Genomic DNA, 9,200 nt, shown 5'->3' with positions numbered 1-9,200 from the left:
TATCAGACATAGCTTTTACTTGATCTTTTGTGTCATCTAGAGTGGCTGATATATTGCCAGATAAATCAGCAATATATACACAACATTTAGCTTTGATTATAGCACAGGTCCCTCCTTTAGCGGCTATAAGTATGTCTAAAGCCATTCTATTTTGAATTACCACTTTTCTCATTTGTATTTGTTCAGTATTTAGTGCTTGAATAGCTCTTAGGCTGTCATTTAGGGCTCCTTGGGTGAAATTAGTTAGAGCTTCAACTCTAATCATTATGTCCGTAGTGCCCAATGAGGGAACAAATAGAGCAGCCAAATAAACATACCAATGGAAAACTGATCATGACCATCTGGCCTGTAGGGAGGGTAAATTTAAAGGCTCTTGTATTGTTGACCTGATATTTCCATGGGCAAAGGCCAGAACTAAAGTACACCTCCTTATCCATCCAGGGGGCAGCCAAGGCCATAAGTTGGTCCCACACAACCAATGCGTGCCATTAGGAGCAATGCACCTGATTCTGGGGTTGAGTCCCCAGTCTGTCCCGGGCCATTGGGTGGATTGATTGGGATCATATAGGTCTTACAGCACTGTTCTGTCCGTCGAAAGCCTATTGGTTTAAAATTCTTTTTATCTATTATTTGGTTATTATATGCAATACTGTGTATATCTTGTTCCCAGCAAATTTCAGCTCATAACAACTTGGCCCTTTTCTGGAGTAATCCACATGTATTCATCTCATATCTGGTAAAATTGGTCAAAATATCTGTTAATTTCTATTGTTTGTACTTACAGGCTGTCACGTAATACTGAGAAGCATTTTCTGAGCTAAGAGTACAATTAAAATGTATCCCATGGCTGTTTGTCAGATCGTCGGCCTTTTAATTGCACCAATGGGTAGTGGCAGCTGTGATTACAGTTTCTATACAGGATTTTTGTTGTTTTGCCTGATGCAAAAAAATCACACAAGCTAAGCATATCACCCCTCCGTAGAGGTGATACCCACCTCGGGAGTCCATCCATGACAGACATGGGCATGGCTCCACACACCCAGCAGTTAGATTTTTAATGGAAGTCAGTACAGGAATGTGCCCATGAAATGAAAACGTTGTCTTGTGCTGAAACCATAGCTAGTCTCAAGAGAATACCAGCAAGTCCTTGAAGCAGCAGTTGATTGTAGAGCTTCATCTCTTCTTTAAGATGATTTTGGTTTCATGGGGATCAATGGGGTCCTTTTGTGTAGTCCACTCGGCATTCTCCGGGTCTGCATGGTATACTCTTCTCACCCTTGTGTGGTGGATCCAGGGAGTGACACCTGCAACTTCAACTGCCGTATGTGTGGTTAGAATAACAGTATATGGACCCTTCCAATCTGGGGCCAAGGATTCACGTTTCCAGTCCTTGACCCACACTTGATCACCAGGCACGAACTCATGAATCTGTTCCCCAAGGGGAAACGGCACCCTTTCTTGTACAAACTTAAGTTACCTGATTTATTACCTTATCCAGTTGTTCCATCTGCTGTGAAATCCCATCTCCCCTTACCTGTGGCCAATTTGCCAACACCATCTTACTATGGGAGGGGGTCTCCCATAGACAATTTCATAAGGAGAATAACCATGGGAATGTGGGGTTACCCTTAATTTGAGTAAGGCTGCCAGAAGCAAGTCCATCCTTGAATAATCAGTCTCTGATCCATTCTGAAAGTGTCTCTCTAAGAGTTTGGTTGGTTCTTTCCACCATTCCAGAACTCTGAGGCCTATATGCCATATCCACTTGATATTTGAGCTTTACATATCTGTTGGAATAATTCGGCTACAAAGGTAGGGCCATTGTCTGATCCTATACAGGTTGGGAACCCGAATCTGGGGATTATTTCTCGAAGCAGACAGTGAGCCATTTCATTTGCTTTTTTAGTTCAGGTAGCGAAGGCCTCCACCCATCCTGCGAAGGTACATACCATGACCAGTAAATAACGATAGTGTCGGTAGGGTTTCATCTCAGTTAAGTCCACTTATAAATGTTCAAAGGGTAGAGTGCCTTTTAATTGGATTCCTGGAGGTTTTTGTTTATGTCCAGGGGTAGCATTGACCTGTGAGCAAGCAGAACTGTTCTGGAATTCCATTCTACATAAGGAGGAAAGTCATGGAATTAAGAAATATTTTGGAATGAATTCTTCAATTTTGTCATGTCCCAAGTGATTTGCCTGGTGAACCTGAGACACCAGTGTGGGGTCTAATGCCTCAGGAACCAGTAACCTGCCATCCGGCAGTTCCCACCAACATTTTTCATTTTGGGTGACCCTTTCTGCTTCAGCCAGCTGGTCTTAGGCTGGGGTATACTGTGGGAGAGTCAAAGTTAACTCAGGCATTTTTGATAGTACAAAGGTTCTGATAGATCCCCCACCAGCAGCCCCGAATTTCTCAGCCACGTGTTTTGCGGCTTTATCTGCTAGTCAGTTTCCCCATGCTTGTGGGGTGTCTTTCTTTTGGTGACCTCAATAGTGCATCACTGCTACCTTTTCAGGTTCCCATATAGCATCTGATAGAGTCAAGATTTCCTTGTTTTCAACGTCCTTTCCATTGGCTGTCAGAAGACCTCTCTCTTTATATAAAGCCGCATGTACATGCAAAGTAGCAAAAGCATACCTAGAGTCTGTGTAAACCTTTGTCTTCTTACCTTTTGACAGCTGGAGGGCCCATTGAGCAGACCAGTGTGATGGCAGAGAGCTAGCCTCAATGATGGTTTCTTCCATGACTACTGCATATCTGACAGTCGTCCTTGTTTGCCTGGTGAAATCTGGGTCCAAATCTGGGTCCGGGATTGGCTGGTCTCTCGAATCAGGTCTGCTGGCATATTTCCTTGCAGTCATGTGAGGGCCACTTTCTCCCACAGGAAGGAGAGTGGCCGGATTCAGGGCCTGACAAGGCTCAATAGTAACATGGGGGTTCTCATATAGCAGTCCCTGGTATTAAGTAATCTGGGAAGTTGACAACCATTTATGGGGGTCCCCTCACAGGAGAGTGTTGACCTCATGGGGAACTTTTATGATCAAATCTTGGCCCAAAGTCAGCTTGGTTGCCTCCCGGACCAGTAAGGCAACCACAGCAACTGCCCATAAGTATCCCAGCCACCCAGTGGCAACACTGTCCAGCCATTTCGAGAAGCCATGGGTCTGTTCCACGTCCCCATAGTCTAAGTCAACACTCTCATAGCCACCTTGTCCTTTTCAGTCACATAAAGAGTAAATGGCTTAGCAAGGTCTGGCAGGCCCAAAGCAGGTGCTGACGTAATTGCCAGCTTTAGTTCCTCAAAAGCCTGTTGCTGTCTCTCGTTTCAATTTAGTCAATCTCCATCTGGTTCAGTTAGGAGTTCATATAACATCTGGGGCATCTGGGAATAGCCCAGAATCCAAATCCTACAGAACCCAGTGGCTCCCAAGAACTCTCTGGTTGTCTGGTTCTTGGTTGTGGGATTCTCAACATGACCTCTTTTCTGGACTGGTCTAACAGCCTCGTGCCTCCTCTCAGAACAAACCCCAAATATCTTACCTCTTCTTTGCAGATCTGTGCCTTCTTTTTCAAGACTCATTAGCCAGACTCCATCAACAGCTCTAGTAAAGCCTTGGTCCCTTCCCAGCAGTCTTCTCCGTTCTCCGCAGCCAAAAGCAAGCAGCATCTGAACCTCTCTGGCTGGAATGAGTCCAGGTTGGAAGCCAAGGCTTCCCCAAAGATGGTTGGGGAATTCTTAAATCCTTGTGGGAGGCAAGTCCGGGTAAACTGTGCTTTGGTGCCCCCTGCTGGGTCTTCCCATTCAAAAGCAAAAATGGGTTGAGACACCAGGGCGAGGTGTATACAGAAGAAGGTATCCTTGAGATCTAAATAAGTATAGATCTTAGCACTGGTTGGGAGGAGGCTAAGAAAAGTATAGGGGTTAGGAAGAGTGGGATGTAGAGTCACAGTGGCCTGATTGACCAGTCTGAGGTCCTGCACAGGTCCTGTCCTGTCCCCCTTCCTTCTTGACTGGTAGGATCAGTGTGTTCCAGGCTGACTGGCATTCAATCAGGATGCCCACCTCTTTCAGTCTGTTTATGTGTGGCAAAATGCCAGCTCAAGCCTTTAGTGACAATGGGTACTGACGTTTTCTGACTGGGGTGGCACCGGGTTTGAGTTCTTTTACCACTGGGGCTTGTTTTGCAACCCTGGCGGCGGGGTGGGGGGGGGGGGTTGTCTTCCACCTAGACCTCAGAGAATTGTTGAGTTCTCTCTCTCTCTCTCTCTTTCTCAACCGTTTAGCCCATCCGGCTTCCCTTCCGGGAGATCGTGCAACCTCCATTCATCTTGTGGGGTTACTGAGAGGGACAGTAAATAGGTGGTTGAGCCCACTCAAAGAGTGGGTCTTTTGGGGGGAGAAAAGATCACTTGTGCCCCTAATTTAGACAGCAAGTCTCTTCCCAACAAAGGTACTGGGCATTCAGGGATGTATAGAAATTCATGAGTCACTTGGTGTCCCCCCACCTGACATTTTCGGGGTAGGCAGAATGGCCTAATTAGAATGGCTCTTCCCCAGTTACTCCTGCTATAGCAGTGGCCTTTTCTGAGAGGGGTGCCACCGGTTTGGTCACCACTGACATTTCCACTCCAGTGTCCACCATAACGTCAATAATTTAGTCCCCCACTTTTAATTGTACCATGGGCTCTCAGGTACCTGCATCTTTGAGCCCCAGCACCCTTATTCAGTCTCTAGACCAGCCAGCCCTGTAACAGCCGATGCTAAATCCTTTTCCCTGCTATTTTGGGGGCATTCATTTTTCCAGTGGCTGAAGCCCCAGCATCAGGCACGTTGATTGGTTGTAGGGCAACCCCAGGCCTTCTTGTAGAGGGTCCGTAGGCTGGTTCTGGTTCAGAGGGTGGAGGGAAGGTCTAGGGAGGGACCTTCCCAGGGCTGCAGCCAGTACTGCGACCCTCTGGCCTGCCCTCTTATTATCTTCTCTCTGCCTTTTCTCAACTTCTCTTTTTGTCTCCACGTCTCTATTCCTGAATACCCTATCAGCGATCTCAATTATTTGTGAGCTAGTCATGGCCAATAATACCCCATCCACCTTTTGAAGCTTGCATCTGATATCGGGGTAAGCTTGAGACAGACTGCATTTATCACCATCTGAGATCCAGCGGCCTCTGGATCTATTGGCGTTTGAGGGCTATAGGCCTCGCACTGTCTTTTGTACAACTCAGAGGGTGATTCAGTCTCCCTTCGAATCACTTCAGAGGGTTTTGTCATATTCATGGGTTTTCGGACCCCTCTCTTGTGGTCTTGTAGAATAGTTGCCTGAAATCTCTCCAAGTGGCCCCTTCCTTCCTGTGTTATAGTCCCAGCTGGGCCTCTTACCAGGGGCAGCTAGTTCTGCCCACCACTGTGGGTTTATGGTACCCTCAGGTGCCATTTCTCCTAGCCACTTTCTAGCCTCAGTTAGGATCCTGTGTCTTTCTTCAGTGATGAAAAGGGAGACTAGTGGGTTTATGTCATCCCATGTAGGGCAGTAGGTTTGAAAAATAGTTTCCATTAGTCTAATCATATCTTGTGGCTCCCCTCGGTATGGTGGAGTGTGTCTTTGCCAGTTTAATATATCTATAGAAGAAAATGGTTGGTAATAATAGGCTACAGGAGGCTGGTGGTAGTGTCCATCTGCATCCTGAACTGAGAGCTGTTGTACCTCTCTGACGGGCATCTGCAGTGAGTTTTGTTTCCCTCATTCCTTAGCAGAACACAGCCTCTGTCTAATTCCTGTATTTCCTGCCCACTTTTCATCTGTACTCACCAGGAGGGAAGGTTGCAGCTTGGGGAGTCCGGCTGAGAAAGAATCCTGCAGGTGTTTACCAGAGGCTCCTACCGCTGGGACTGGAGCCTACCAGAATCTCAACTCTATGAAATCCAAGGAAAGTTGGCACAGGAGTAGCGGCTGCTGCAGGAACTTCACCTGGCCTTGGATCGGGCATTAAGGCGCCCTCTGGCCCTGGTGGAGCACTGTGGGGCAGGCACGTCATCAACCAGTATGGGGAAGGGGGTAGGTCACCCCCATCCAAATCCTGAAGAATTTCTTTTTTATCATTAGTCGATTTTTGTGCCATTAATATTGTTCCTTTCCCTTTCTTGATATAGAATCTCGTCCAAGGAGGGGGTTCTTGAGCCAACTCTAGCCATGAGTCAATATATGGAAATTGATCTGGATGTCCAGACTTTCTGATGACTATGGCATAAACTAATTTTACTGCGTATAAGTCCACGGTGCCCTCTGGTGGCCATCCTAATCCCATAGAGGGCCATTTGACCTCACAGAGTAAGCAGAGGTGGTTAGTTAGGTATTATCTTTACCCCATCAGTTCAGTTCAGTTCAGTTCAGTCGCTCAGTCATGTCCAACTCTGCGACCCCATGAACCGCAGCACGCCAGGCCTTCCTGTCCATCACCAACTCCCAGAGTCCACCCAAACCCATGTCCATCGAGTTGGTGATGCCATCCAACCATCTCATCCTCTGTCGTCCCCTTCTCCTCCTGCCCTCAATCTTTCCCAGCATCAGGGTCTTTTCAAATGAGTCAGCTCTTCACATCAGGTGGCCAAAGTATTGGAGTTTCAGCTTTAGCATCAGTCCTGCCAATGAACACCCAGGACTGATCTCCTTTAGGATGGACTGGTTGGATCTCCTTGCAGTCCAAGGGACTCTCAAGAGTCTTTTCCAACACCACAGTTCAAAAGCATCAATTCTTCAGCGCTCAGCCTTCTTTATAGTCCACCTCTCACATCCATACAGGTGAAGGTGAAGGTGAAGTCGCTCAGTCGTGTCTGACTCTCTGCGACCCCGTGGACGGTAACCTACTAGGCTTCTCCGTCCATGGGATTCTCCAGGCAAGAATACTGGAGTGGATTGCCATTTCCTTCTCCAGGGGATCTTCCCAACCCAGGGATCGAACCCAGGTCTCCCGCATTGGAGGCAGACGCTTTAACCTCTGAGCCACCAGGGAAGCCCCACATCCATATATGACCACTGGAAAAACCATAGCCTTGCCTAGATGGACCTTTGTTGGCAAAGTAATGTGGGTCTGCTTCATCCCATAATCTCCTCCAAATCCTTTCTTAAAAATTTTAATCATGCACTCCAATACAGTTGCTTTAGATTCACTTCCCCCTATCTTGCTTACCTTCTCGAATCTTCTTCTTTCTTTGCTTTTCGTTCTGTCTACAAAGTTCTCGGTAGCCTATGTACTTCTGATGTTTCCACTCAATGAAATGCTTAAATTGCCATTCCGTCTCCTTCCTAACTGGGGTGAGAAGAGCCTTACCTGCCAGATCCCAGAGGGAAAAGGGGGATCGGCATGTCTTCACGTACCAATGGGCACAGCTGAACCAGAACACCACATGGTACAGGACTATTTCTCCCTTAACTTTTAAAGTCCATTCTGCCTTGGTGGGCTTGATTGGGTATGGATGAAAACACAGATGGATTAAATATCCCAAGTCCCATGCCGTCTCCAGAAAAGCCAATCCTGAAGAAAATCAGTCCTGAATATGCATGGGAAGGACTGATGCTGAAACTCCAACACTTTGGCCACCTGATGCAGAGAACTGACTCATTTGAAAAGATCCTGATGCTGGGAAAGATTGAAGGCAGGAGGAGAAGGGATGACAGAGGATGAAATGGTTGGATGGCATCACGACTCAATGAACAAGACTTTGAGTAAACTCCAGGAGTTGGTGATGGACAGGGAGCCTGGCGTGCTGCAATCCATGAGATTGCAAAGAGTCGGATACAACTGAGTGACTGAACTGAACTTATCATTGGCTTTTAATTCAGTCTCTAAGAAGCCATTGTAAACTGAGCAAAGACAATTCATTTGTACCTGATTATTACATTGTTTGGGTAAACATTGGTGAACTCCAATAGTGAGAGACAGAACAGTTTCTCTAGGTCTCCTCTCCTAAGACCTCACCACTAAATTGCTATGGTTAAAATAATAAATAATATTCTGTTATACAAACAACATTTATGAGAAAGTAAGCATTACTTGGTCCTTTTAGGTATTCAGTAAACACTTTGCTTCAAGTTTCTACATAAGATAGAAATGACTCCTCTAAAAGCGGCTGCACTCAAGAACCAGACATAATCACAGACCTGGAGGTCAGTCTAAAAGGTATAGGATCCTGGCTTCTCTAGACCTCTTATCCCAATTCATGCAAAGGCAGAAATACAGATATTATTTCTAGCCAATCCACACATATTGAAACCACTCAAGCCAGAAATTATGATCATTCCTTATATTATACTAATTAATAAGCCATCTGGTGCTGATCAGAGATGAAGACAGTTAAAGGGCCCGGCAGAGCCTGAAATTTCTGAATATTGACTCTGAAATGCTAAGTAACAAGGCCCAGCAGTGAATACTCTTGAATTGAGGCCTCAAATGCTCACTAGTGATCTCCAAGGTGTAGACGGAAAACTAACACACACAAATACATGCAGACAAAATACATATTACACAAGACATATTTTAAAGTAAATTATAGACCATGCAAGAAATTTTCTTATGGCATCTAAGTCCAAACTGCTAAAAGAGAACTAATCTCTACATTAAGGAATAAGCCCAGGGAGCCTGCTCTTCTTGAAAGATAGAGGTGCCTGTAGTTGTTCATTTGGCTAATCAGGTCCTAGCCTCTGAGCTCTGGTCATCTCTTGAAAGAATCAAAAGGTGAGAGACAGACAGCAAATTATTATCTGTTAGTACAGCATATTGCTGATCTAGAGCCCCTGGCATTTAATTCTGAAAACAGTGGGAATATTTTCAATATTCATTAGCTCCACCACAACACTCAGTGGCTTTTACAGAAATTGTTATTTTACTGGCTCTGCAATTGGATGGTAAAGCTCATACAACTGGGAATTGGGCAAACTAGGGTGGGTCCTGAGACTCAGCTTTATTTCATGTGTCTCATTTAGGTTCCAGGTTGGGGAAAGCTTTCTCATGCTCTAAGTGTGAGAGGGCAAACAGAAACACATGAGGCCTTCTAGGGTCTAGCTTTGGAAATGACTCTCATTCATATCTGTCTACACATGGTAGGACAAAGCAAGTCAGCAGGTCAAGCTGAAAGTCAAGGGCCAGGGAGGGGCACTCTGCCCACAATGAGGCCACTGTAAGGCGGTAGGTAAGAAGGGCTGCAA

Source organism: Ovis canadensis, chromosome X (genome assembly GCF_042477335.2).
Source record: "Ovis canadensis isolate MfBH-ARS-UI-01 breed Bighorn chromosome X, ARS-UI_OviCan_v2, whole genome shotgun sequence".
Classification (NCBI taxonomy): Eukaryota; Metazoa; Chordata; class Mammalia; order Artiodactyla; family Bovidae; genus Ovis; species Ovis canadensis.
Note: the sequence above shows the minus strand (reverse complement) of the source record.